The following is a 13,434-nucleotide window of genomic DNA, read 5'->3' as shown; positions in this document are numbered from 1 at the left end:
AAATATAGCTCTCTTGCTTCCTGTCATGCTATAGTATGGAGAACTCCACACTATATGACAGGAGGCAAGAAAACAACTGTGACTTAAGAAGGCCCAGCCTAATGTCACTATAGCACTTGATGCAAAAATGGCCTTGGAAAGTTGCCTCATATTTCATAGTCCCAGTTCCCAAATCTATGAATTGAAATAATCATGTATCACATTAACTTTATATTTTAGCATTTATGGCTGCTATTAAGAGAACTAATTTTATCAATAGCCCTTGATATTAGTGATGGAAAATAAAGCATGCATGAAATTCAATTGTAAGAATAAAACGAAATAAACAGTAATGATTAGGAAACTACTGTCGATAGTCGTTTCCCTTTATCTGTGGGGGATATGTTCTAAGATTTCCCGTCAGTGTACCCCCTCCATCTACACAAAATTACTATCCTGAAACAATGAAAAGTACCAAACCCTACATATAATATGGTTTTCCTTATACATATATACCTGTGATAAGGTTTAACTTGTAAGTTAGGCAAATTAAGAGATTAACGATAACTAATAATAAAAAGAATAATTATACTACACTAAAAGTTATGTGAACGTGACCTCTTTCTCTCTCAAAACATCTCATTTTACTGTACTCACTCTTCTTCTTTTGATGATGTGAAACAATAAAATGCCTATGTGATGAGATAAAGGGAGGCACTGTGACATAACATTAGGCTACTACTGAGCTTCTGATGCTATATCAGAAGAAGGATTGTCTGCTTCAGGTGATCCTGCTTCACTAAGCCATGAGGATGTCACTGGATGTCAGGAGCAGACAGTGTTGATGACCAATGAGCAGAAAGTGAATACATTGTGCGTACACTGGACAAAGGGATGATTCAAATTGTAGGCAGAAAGGTGCAGGACAGTTTGAGATTTCATCACACTACTCAGAATGGCACTAAATTTACATCTTACATGCCTTGTTTAGTTCTGGTATTTCTCATTATATATTTTTGGACATTGGTTGACTACAGGTAACTGAAACTGCAGAAAGCAAACTCAAGGATAAAAGAGGAGCTACTGTATTGTACTAATGCTGTTAATCTTGTTATATTCATGTAATTAGGTTTTATTACCTTTTAAAAAGAAAAATGAAAGTATTTTCAGGCTGTAGACATATATATATATATAATATATATGTGTGTGTGTGTGTGTGTGTGTGTGAATTTTATCACAGTGTTATTTCTGAGATATTTGTAATAAAAGACGTAGTCTGGTGCAGGAATGGGAATAGCAATAGGGTCTCTTTTAATCCATTTTCTTCCATGGGCATTACATTTTTTAAAAGGTGGCCTTTCTGTGAGAAATGAGATTCAAATTCATCAATCTGGGTCATAGTTCAAGGTATGAACAGAGGCCGAATTGATATTAATTCTCTTGAGCTGGTTTGAATACTCAAGATTAACATTTGTCTCAGAAATATTTATTGAATTGTAGCTTGGAAACTAATCCTCCCAGAATCAGAGATTCTTATGTAAAATATCTCTTCCCATTACTTGTTCTAAATCATCACGGGTGAAAAAGGAAGTTGAACAATTTCTTTACTCTCCCAAACCTCAAGAACGTTATCTGTCTCCATGCAGTGTAGATGATTAAATGTTCAGAGTAAATTAATTTCCATCCATCCCTACTTTCACGTATTTTGGAAAATAATGATATTCAAAGAGATTGAGTACTAAAGCAGTAATTCAATTCAGGCCTGCCTTAAAATCTAAACAATAACTGTGTTTTTCAAGTGTTTTAAGGAATAATTCAGAGAGGATCTGATCAGAGGCCTTTCAATCACTCTTTCTTTTTATTATACTTTTCCTAATACCGTGGAAAGTAGGTTACATTAAAATAGATATCGTCAGATAATGTATTTGCTTCAAATCTATGCCCTTCCCCATACTTTTTTAATCATTGCAACTTTAAATATAAACAAAGATTGATTGCCTTCTCACTCTACATTGCTTAAATCCAAATAGATTGTCAGAAGGTAGTCTATTATTTCCTTAAAATGAAGATTGTGCCACTGCCTACTGCATTTCAGTGTTCTGTGCAACAGTATAAAAAGTCAAACATTGTAACATTTTAGTTGTACTATTATATGTCAAAAATGAGAGTAAGGTATATTCCAGGTAACTTTCAATAATATTCAGACAACTCATTTTCAACCCTCTCTGTTAGTAACTTCTGATATTGATGGTGAAGAATAAAATATGCAGCACTGATAGTATCAAGGAAATTATTGTAATATCTAATTTTAAAATAGTTTATTACAATGATGCCAGAAAAACTCACTTACAAAATCAAAATGAACACTGTGCCAAGAGATCTAAATAAAATGCAAATAAGTATAGACCATGCAAGTGAATTATGAGATAATTGAAAATCTACAAAACAAACATACAAAGCAAAGATCTGGGTATCAAAAATGCCCACAGTGTAGTCTTTTCATTTTAACAACAATATTTGGTGTGATTTAGATTAACCATGTTAAATTAATAGATTTTGCAGCTTATTCTTAGGTATTTGATGCCACAATGTTAAAAACATTTAGGACAAAATACTAGCTCAATTTTAAAATCAAATTAATTTTGAAATTATAGAACTCAAAATAATAGTCCATTTTGGAAGCAGAAAAAAAGGAATACTACTGAATTTTGCTTTCAGGTTATAAGTGATAATACTAAATGTGACAAAATTGGAACAAAAAATGTCAAAATGTCTTTATTTGTTTTATTCAAATTTGATTTTTAAAAAATTTTATTTTCATCTGGCTACTAGTATCACATAGTCATAACGCTGAATTAATGCTGCTACAGACAAATTTCCAATAAGCTTTTATCATTTTTCTCTCGTGTACATGCATTAATCAATACATCATCACCAAAAATAAGCTAAAAACAAATGTAAAGTTACTGCAAGCTTTCTTTTTATTTTAAGTTTATTATTATTCACCCATCCTGAAAAATAAAATCCAGATGATGTAACAAAAAGTTATCTTCTTGTAGTCTGTAATGTTCAAATTAATTTTTTGTTAGGCTAACCCATATGTGCATATTAACCAGCTTCAACTATAAGCATAATTGTTTTGCTCTCATTTTGTTTTGTTTTGTTTTGTTTTGAGACGGAGTTTTGCTCTTGTTGCCCAAGCTAGAATGCAATGACGCGATCTCTGCTCACTGCAACCTCCGCCTCCCAGGTCCAAGCTATTCTCCTGCCTCAGCTTCCCGAGTAGCTGGGATTACAGGCATGCGCCACCACGCCTGGCTAAGGAGATGGGGTTTCTACATGTTGGTCAGGCTGGTCTCGAGCTCCTGACTTCAGGTGATCTGCCCGCCTCAGCCTCCCAAAGTGCTGGGATTACAGGCGTGAGCCACCGTGCCCAGCCTGCTCTTGTTTTTATTAAAAAATCCATATAGATTTTCAAGTGATGCTTCCCTACATAATTATGAAGACACTTACAAATGTTAGTGGCTTTGCTGTTTTGAGATTTTTTTGTTTGCTTTTTCGGCCTCGATTTATCTTTCTGTTCTCTTATTTTCTACATCATAAGAAAAAAATATGTTTGCCTTAAATCAGAAAATTTAAAGTACCAGAATCAAGTCTGTAGCCTGTTTTTCAAGACTAAAATTATCTGAAAGTGAGAGATGTTCATATCCTAGATTCCTCTTAGCTCTGTGCCCTTGTTTAGAACTGAGTCACTACCCAGTCACACACAGACAGGTATGTGGTAGGCACAGGAATAGAGGAAAGGTGTGAGAAGCAGGTATCTCACCAGGTGACTTTATTAGAGCCATGTGGCCTCTTCCTTTTCATTCCATCCCCTTTACAGTCATATGCCCAAACCTTCTTCCATTTCTAGAAACTTTTGAGTAAAAATGAAAGGCTAAGAATGTGGCTACTTCTTCCTCCCTCCTGTACCTTTCCCGTTTTGCTTTGTTCTACTTTCACCACCACCATTATACAAAAATTCAATTGGACTAGCTTTGAAGGAGGGGAAAGGGTGGTCATTAAGGCCTCTCAATGACTAAATCGAGTTATGCTATGACACAGTCTCAAGGCCTTACAATCTGAGTGGAAAGTATATATTTCACATCAACAAGCCTCATATCTCTAGTGAGCAGTAACACACACAAATTATCAGGTTTAGTTCAAAGAGCTGCAAATTGTTGAGTTGAAGAGTTAGTGGAGCCACAAGTTTCGCTATGTTGTTTAGAAGGACCCTCCTGCAATGTTTCATGTTCACTACTTTAGGTTTACGTGTAGCATAAAACAAGCAAATATAAAACCTTAGGATTCAATGATACTTTGGGTATTTACCACCTAGGGGTGCAACAACAAAACTTACATCAATGTCATTTTACAGCTACCCCCTCCAATACACACACATATGACACTCTGACCTCAGCTGTGACATTCATTAAGTAAAAGTAATCGTTGGCTGAATTGATTTCATCTACTATTCACTAGTCAAATGAGGCAGGAGCACATAAGCTATTGGAACAGTGGACTGAGGGACAATTTACTGTCTTGTGTCTTCTGACTTTGTCATCATGTCATTTATCTGAAAGAAACATGAATAAGTTTGCAAATCAAGACTTATCAGCAACCTCTGTGGATTTCCTTATGCTTTATCATGTTTGAATTTCCTGTGAAAATATCTTACAAGAGTTTTTCTAGGCATTTCACTTAATGTTTAGTGTTTACTTGATTATTGTTTCTCTCTTGAGGGGTTCTTGCTGTCTCAAAGTCCATTTCATAGTTCATACAATCCAAGTATATCTTTCTCTTTGGTGGTGCCTCTTCCACCAGTCATCTGCTTCTCTTTAAAATGGAATGTATCTGTAGCTTTGCTTAACTTCCTTGGTGAAAGGCCTTTCTTACTTTCCTGTCTGTGTCCAGATACTTATTAAGTGTGTGCTGGATATACATCTTATAATGTACAACATAATTTAAATTACTTTTTGTTAAGGTCAAGTCTTTAAAATATAAAGATATTTAAAGTAATTAAGCAATATTCTTTGATATCCATGTCTCAGCATCTTGGTTTTCAGATCATAAGATAAAGTTTACCTGCTTGAGCTATTGCCTTTGCAAAAATATAAAACCATCTGATATTCATTTTAACAGTGTGCAAATCATAGTGACACACATAAATCAAAGTAGTGTTTTCAATTTAAGACTCCAAGAGCCAAGAAGAGATAAGCTAATCTTAAAAGATCTAAATAAACGAGGGAAACAGATGTCAGAGACTTTGTATTCCAGAATTTTTTCCTCTACAAGAATGTTAATTTTTTCTATTGGTCTTAAAGCCCTAAGAAAGCAAAAAGTTTCATGCCATGTCCTGTCATATTAAGTGCCCCTATCATCCAGAATTAAAACACAAAGAAACAGAGTTAAAAATGAGAGTAATATATGCTGAATGGCTGACGAGAAATACTGCATTCAGTGCCCCATTTAAAATGCCCAAAAATATAGACCTACTTCATGTGGGTTTCTCTGGAGAACTATTTAATCAGGTACTTTAGGAAAAAAAGTATAAACACACTACTTTTAAGTTACTTGCATGTGTTATAATATATTAAAGATGCACTAGCATTTTACTTCAGATGGCAATAATAGTATTTTGAAAAAAGTACTGGAATATAAATCAAGATATGTGGGTTTAATATTTACTCTTCTACTGTATTAACCAGAGTCCTCAGACAAGTCATTTAACAACTCTCTTTGATTTAACTCTTAGATTAGGATAATAGTATTTCTGTTAACCAATTAGGAAGGATGTTGTGAGAATTAAATAAGACTTTTAAAAGTATTTTGAGAAAATAAGATATATATAACCAATATTATTTTTAAGATGAAATTTATTTTGTGGTTTGGGGGGATGCACATTGGACATCTTGAATTTGAGGTACCCATGGGACAGCCTGAGAGTTATGTAGTCTGGAACTCAGGGGGGATGTCTGAATAAAATAAAGATTCTTAGGTCTTCAATGTGCCTGCAGTAGTTTAAGTCATCAACGTGGGTACAATGATCCAAGGAGAATGTACAGTGGCATGACTAGCATATTTGTCATGCAGAAAAGAAAGTTTTTTAACATTTTATTTTAAAATAATTATAGATTTTCAAAAAGTTTGAAAGATAGTTACAAAGAGGTCTTATGTACTCATCAACAAGTTTCTCCCAATGGTTGTATTTGCATAACTACAGTACAATATCAAAATCAGGCCATTGATACATGTACAATTTATATGGATAGCTCTATACTAATTTATCACACATATAGATTTGTGCAGACAGCATCACAATCAAGATGTAGCTCTATCCCATTACCATGAAGATTTCCCTTGTGCTTCTGTGCAATAGCCATGTAGCCACATCTACCACCACTTTTATCAATAGGTTAATCAGCCAGTAAGCATTTACCTCTCATGGTGAGCCTAGCACAAACTCTGATATTCTTTCCAAGAAGTGAGACTAATGGTTCATATCATATGTGACTCATCCTGGGTCTCTGAAGTTAGATGCCAAAATGTAGACATTTGAAGGGAAAAAACTTTAAAGACAAAAATTCGGGTTAACATTATAAAGAAGAGAAAAAGAACTAAAACTCTCTTTCTCTTATGAACACACACACACAACACACATACACACACACATTCATGCATTCACCAAAACCACAGTTATAATTACTCATTTCAACAATTCTCAGGAAAGAATGAGCAAAGAAACATTCAATTCAATTATCTTAGTCCTCTTATTAGTCCTGATATCACTAAGTCTCAATAATAACTGTTTCCTTTGATTTTTCCAAACTTTATAACTTTTGGTCAAGAAGAGAAAAATAACATGGGCCAAATTTGACTGAATCTATTGCTTTTACACCAATATTATAGTTCATTTCCCTTCTAACCCTGTATTCTATATCATTTATTCTTCAAAAACAGGCGGAGTAACCATACGAAAATGTAAATCAGACTACAAGGCTTCATTTCCAGAACTCTGCAGCGGCTCCCCATTGTGCTTGAAATAATATCCACGTGCCCCCATCTCCCTCTAGGAATGAAGGACTTACTTCACTCACTGCTGGGAATGCTGCCAAGTCAGCTCTCAGGTATCAGCCTTCCTGATGGATTGTCTCGGCTGAGGAAAACTGCTTCCCCCAAAATCACACTTCCTCTCAGGAGCGGCCCATATCCAGTAACCAAGCATCATTGCAATATGACTTGGGACAACTCAAAAGAGCCATACCAGATCCAGAGCTCCCAAGGAGTTGCTGACACTTGGTTGGACTACAGTGCAGCTCCTCCTCTCCTTTTGCCCCACCCTGCGTCATCACCACCTTCCAAAGTAGATCCAAGAGCACTCCCTAATTTGCCTCACATGCTAATCTGTCTCAGAGAAACAGCTTTCTGAGAATTCAACCTGAAACTGTGACCATGGCCTACATGGAGTTACATAATCTGAGCTCTGCATATCTTTCCAATTTACCTCATTCATTCTCTCCTCGCTCAATACTACACACAATGCTCTCTTTTGGTTCTTTAACTATTATACAATCCCCTTTAAAGACCTGTGCATTTTCATTTCCCTCTGCTAAAGTCCTCTCCTGGCTCTTTATTATCTGAATGTTTCCCATTCTTTAGGAATTAGCTCTTCAAGGTCCTTCTCAGACCACCTTAACTCCAGTAATCCCCAGAAAATTCTCCCCCAGACACCATTTGTTTTTCCTTCATTGCATTTAACACTGAAATGATCTTGACTGTCTGTCTCCTTCTACTTGAACAGAAGCTCCAGAAAGCCAAGGACCACATCTGTTTGGTTCAACTTTGTATTTTTAGTGCCGGGCGGGAAGAGTACTTATCACCCAATAAGTGATTGAGAATTATCTACTCAATGAATGAAATACTGATTAATACCTCAGGAATAAATTTTACTTCTTTTTTTTTTTTTTTAAAGAAAGCATAGTTCACTAATCCTGGGTAAATGCAGTGATGCACAAAATCTTTTTTTTTTTTTTTTTTTTAGTGTCTTACTGTGTCACCCAGGCTGGAGGCTGGAGGCCAGTGTCACTCTTGGGTCACTGCAACCTTCACCTCCCAGGTTCAAGTGATTCTCGTGCCTCAGCTTCCTGAGTAGCTGGGATTACAGGTGTGTGCCACCACACTCGGGTAATTTTTGTATTTTTAGTAGAGATGGGGTTTTGCCATGTTGGCCAGGCTGGTCTCGAACTCCTGACTTCAAGTAATCCACCCACCTCGGCCTCCCAAAGTGCTAGGATTACAGGTGTGAACCACTGGCCCAGCCAATGATGTCTTAAAAGGACTTTTATTTTTCTCAACTTAAGTTTTGTAAGTCATATAATAGCAGAGTCGGTGACAACACACCACACACACACACACATGCACATACACACACAATTTGAACATTAGCATACAAGTTTCCTTCAAATTGTGATAGTATTTTAAGTGGTGAAAATTTGAATTTGACCTACCAAACTTTACACATGTATTTACCATTCATTTGGAGTTACTGAACTTTTTCAAAGGCTTTACAATCATTTTAAAACCCACATAGTATTAGGGCATTATTTCTCCTGTTTCTACTATTATGGAAGATGGATATCCTTCAATAAGTAGAAACCAGGTGTCCCCACCCACTTCTTCTCTCAGGTGAAGGGATTATGCAAGAAAGTGACAGACAAGCTTGACCTCTGACCAAGAGAGCATGTGATAACCCTGATAAGACAGAGGACATGGAAGCATGCTACAGGATAAGATGGGTAAGGATGAGACATTCACATATGAATTCACTTATGCAAATTATTCTTTTGATGCATCAGATCAATCACTCAGAGACAGATTTAAAATGAAAGGTAGAGCCTGCCCATAAATTCTACAAAATGTGCATCTTAGAAATTTCCTGGGACCTGGACCAAATAGTGAGTAGCTACATTTTAGAGGACTACAGCTGTATCTTGCTATCAGGAACCTAATACCCAAATATACTTTGAAGTTCCTGAGACTCATTTGCATCCACATGTTCTTTAATCTCGTCCTCCATTTTTGTGCCTACCAACACCTGGCTCTGGCAAGAAACCAGAAATAATATTCAAAGCAATTCTGTACCATCAGTACTGAGCACAAACAGATGAGTGATGTATGTTTTACTTATGTTACTCCAAGTTTGAATTGCAAAAGGCCGAATAAATCATCCCAACCTCAATATACCAGCAACCTTCAAGATAATTAATTTACTTTGCAACAGAAACATCTTCTTGAAAAGAAGGCACCCTTTGATAGAAAATAAATTCTCTCTAGACACATATTTCTGAAGTGTGAATGTACAATACACACTAACACTAATGAAAATACTAACGCTTTTGGTAGGGATCTAGTTTTATTCATAGAGGCACACATAATTCAACTTTGGCTTTATTCCAACTCTTCCTTGTTAATTTTTCTAACAATGACAGGGTACTTTTTTTTTTTCCTGCTGGAGTTCAAACAAGGAAAGTACTCTGTCCTATAGAGATCCTATTATATAAAAATACCATAGATTTTAATTCAAATTCAGATTTTTAAAGACAATTACTAGCAAGAGATTTTTTTTCTATTAAATCATACTTTAGCTTAGAATTGTCAAATAAATATTTTTATTATATACTTAGAAAAAATGTAGTTCTTCTCTTTGTACTAAATGGCCATCGGCCCATCAACCAATATTTTATTTTTATTATTATTATTTTTTAGACAAAGCCTTGCTCTGTTGCCAGGCTGGAGTGTAGCGGCACCATCTCGGCTCATTGCAACCTCCACCTCTTGGATTCAAGCAATTCTCCTGCCTCTGCCTCCCGAGTAGCTGGGACTACAGGCGCTCGCCACCATGCCCAGCTAATTTTTGTATTTTTAGTAGAGATGGGATTTCACCATGTTGGCCAGGATGGTCTCAATCTCTTGACCTCATGATCAGCCCACTTTGGCCTCCCAAAGTGCTGGGATTACAGGTGTGAGCCACCATGCCCAGCCAGTATTTTAGCACTTTTCATAAAAAGGCATTCATGGAACAATAAACATGTAAAATTAACATATACCAAACATTTTTTAAAGTTAAAAAGGTGGTCTTGCCCATACATTTTTACAGAAATAAATAAGTCATCAAAGTACAGAATACAAAGGATAAGAATTGTATGGGCAGGGTGTGGTGGCTCACACCTGTAATCCCAGCACTTCGGGAGGCCGAGGCAGGCAGATCACCTGAGGTCAGGAGTCCAAGACCAGAATGCAAAGGATAAGAATTGTATGGGCAGGGTGTGGTGGCTCACACCTGTAATCCCAGCACTTTGGGAGGCCGAGGCAGGCCGATCACCTGAGGTCAGGAGTCCAAGACCAGCCTGGCCAACATGGTGAAACCCTGTCTAATGAAAATGCAAAACAAAGAAATTAGCTGGGTGTGGTGGCACACGCCTGTAATCCCAGCTACTTGGGAGGCTGAGGCATGAGAATCGCTTGAACCCAGAAGGCAGAGGTTGTAATGAGCCAAGATCGCACCATTGCACTCCAGCCTGGGCAATAAGAGTGAAACTCTGTCTCAAAAATAAATAAATAAATAAATAAATAATAATAATAATAATAAACTCATTGTAGGACACTAAGGTGGGTTTATAGAGCATATAGACATTGCTGGCTGTCAAGAAAAGTGCATTCTTTCTTTATTCGATAATAGTAGTTGTACTTGAGAAGTGGCCCATCCACAGCCCCCATTTAGAGCAGTAATCTCCAGCTTATCTGCAGCTGACTATGGCCATGTGACTATTTCTGACAAATAAAATGTGAGCAGATTTAAGTGTGCAATTTCTGATTGGCTTGATACCAAGCTTACTTTTCTGTGGATGGAAAAAGCAATGACTGGAACAGTCTTGAAAGCCTTCTGTTGAAGGTAGCAGATCCACCACCAGATTGGATCTCTAAATTACTATATGGGGCATAGTACTCATGCATCTGAAAAGTACACTTCAGAACTGTTATATAAGGCAGAAAGAAACTTCAGGGTTCTTAGATGTGATGGTTAATACTGAGTGTCAACTTGATTGCATTGAAGGATGCAGAGTATTGTTGTTGGGTGTGTCTGTGAGGGTGTTGCCAAAGGAGATTAACATTTGAGTCAGTGTTCTCAGGGAGGCAGACCCACCCTCAATCTGGGTGGGTGCAATCTAATTAGCTGCCAGGGCAACCAGAATAAAGGCAGGTGGAAGAACAAGGAAAGATTAGACTGGCCTAGCCTCCTAGCCTACATCTTTCTTCCATACTGGAAGCTTCTACCCTCAAACATCAGACTCTTAAGTTCTTCAGTTTGGGGACTCAGACTGACTTCCTTGCTCCTTAGATTGCAGACGGCCTATTGTGTGACCTTGTGATCATGTGAATTAATACTCCTTAATAAACTCCCCTTTAGATATACATCTATCCAAATAGTTCTGTCCCTCTAGACAACCCTGACTAATACATTAGGTGTCAATGCTGGTTGGGCATCTTTATTAGGCAGTCTAGCTTTAACCTAACTCATGCAGGTCAAGAAATTACATTGGTTATTTCTCTTTGGTTAGGAACAACTATCTCAAGGCCAAAGGAATAGAATATAAGAGGATTTATTTTAGAAAGTATGTTAGCAGCTATAATAATCCAATTGTATACTCAAGCTTTTGCTTTGAGAGTCAGAAGAGTAAGACCAAAGATGACATTGTACAATTCCAGGAAGCACCACTCACATCATAGTCTAGGTACATGACGTCCCTTGGAGTTGTTCACTGTGCTATCTGTATGGATCCATACAGAGGCCCAGCTCTGTTGGGCATTTTAAGTGACAACTTCAACTGCAACCCTGTAGTCTACCCTAATTTGTCTCTTGGGAATACCAAGCTGGGCTTGACCTAGAGTATTTTTTTCCTGTTCTTTGGCCAAGCATATGTGATCTCTGACTTGTTTTATCCTTGTTTAGCAGTTTCTAGCCTTAATTGGTATCTTCTTTAGCCTACATTCTCACTTGTCACTCCCCTGCCTGTTACCTTAGCTCTACGCCTGTAACCTCAAAGTAGCTTTAAATTTTGCTTCCTGATTGATTTTGCTACCCAGCTACCTTCCCCATCAAAAGATGCTTTCCCAATTACACTTTGGCAATGTAACACATTTAGATATAGTTAAGTTTTAGCCAGCTAGAGGAGTTGTGAAATCTGAATATCAGAGCAGATGCTCTACAGAATTGGACTGAAAGAATGGAAGACTGCATCAGGAAGCTCTCATGGTCTCATAGCTCTCAAATTCTCTTGTAGTAATGTGTAGTATCTAGCAGGAGTGGTCAACAGTCTCTGATAATCCAGATATTTGTTATTAATTCAAAATATGGAGCGGGAGCATTGTCATCACCTGGAAGGTAATAGAAATGTTGAATCCCAGGACTCACCAAGAACTCCTGAACCAGAATCTGCATTTTAACACAATCTGTGTTTTAACAAGATTTGTATTTTAACAAGTGATTTGTATGTACAATGAGGTCTGAAAAGCACTGATTGAGAGACCAGACTGGATGGGAACAGACATGGAGTCAGAAGAGAGAGATAAAATATTCACCCATGAAAAGATCCCCAACTCAAGACTAAATCAGCAGAGCAGTGACATTAAAGGAGCAACTGTCCAATACAAGCTCTCCACGAGGAAAGGTAGTGTTGAGGAGTGATTGGTGAATCTTCCCTAAACAATGAAAATACATGGTAGGACTTTGATTTCTAAATTTATTGTGTAAATATTTACACTTCTTAAAAATATTTTTTTTGAAAATACATAGGTCAGCATGCTCCCAAAGTAGAACACAGTCCTAGTGAATGATTTCTCCTGTGTATCCTAGAAGTTGAAGAACAAAAGCCTGAAGCTTAGTCTGCAATTCATTGTCTCATGTGCCTCTAACAAGAAATGGAAGAGACATTTTTCCACTTAACTTCTATGAAACTACTACCTCTCTAGGAACATTTTTAGACTGCAACCTATTAAAAGATATATAAAGAAATAAAGCAGCTGGACCTATAGGTTTTGGTGGAAAAATAATTAAATTTGAACTAATTTCCTACAAAACTTTTTTTTCCTGCATGACAGAAACTATTGCAATGCTCTGAAACTTAGTTAAAAATTATTAGTTCAAAAATTTAAATATATTTATTAGGGCTTATAAAGTTTCCATTAAGGGTGCAGCTATTTTGGTATGTTAAACAAAAAGAAATAATATTGCATGGAAAGTATGGGGTCTGGAGGATTGTAAAAAATACTACATTGCAATGGCAAACTCCAACTCTTCCTATGTGTGTTACACACAAAAAAGCAGATCTGAGAAGCTCTCAAACCAAATAAACCAAA

The 13,434-nt window shown here is 36.8% G+C and overlaps 1 long non-coding RNA gene across 1 annotated transcript; it reads left to right on the top strand.

Annotated features, from left to right (window-relative positions):
- Positions 1-758: 758 nt before the first annotated feature.
- On the top strand, positions 759-8,950 carry LOC129472310 (uncharacterized). The gene is made up of 3 exons (XR_008653875.2): positions 759-897; positions 6,979-7,145; positions 8,704-8,950. It is a non-coding gene; the product is annotated as an uncharacterized lncRNA (long non-coding RNA).
- Positions 8,951-13,434: the final 4,484 nt, after the last annotated feature.

The sequence above is a fragment of the Symphalangus syndactylus genome, chromosome 2, assembly GCF_028878055.3.
Source record: "Symphalangus syndactylus isolate Jambi chromosome 2, NHGRI_mSymSyn1-v2.1_pri, whole genome shotgun sequence".
Lineage (NCBI taxonomy): Eukaryota > Metazoa > Chordata > Mammalia > Primates > Hylobatidae > Symphalangus > Symphalangus syndactylus.
The sequence above is the reverse complement of the archived record's forward strand: the minus strand, read 5'-3'. Positions and strand labels throughout refer to the sequence as shown.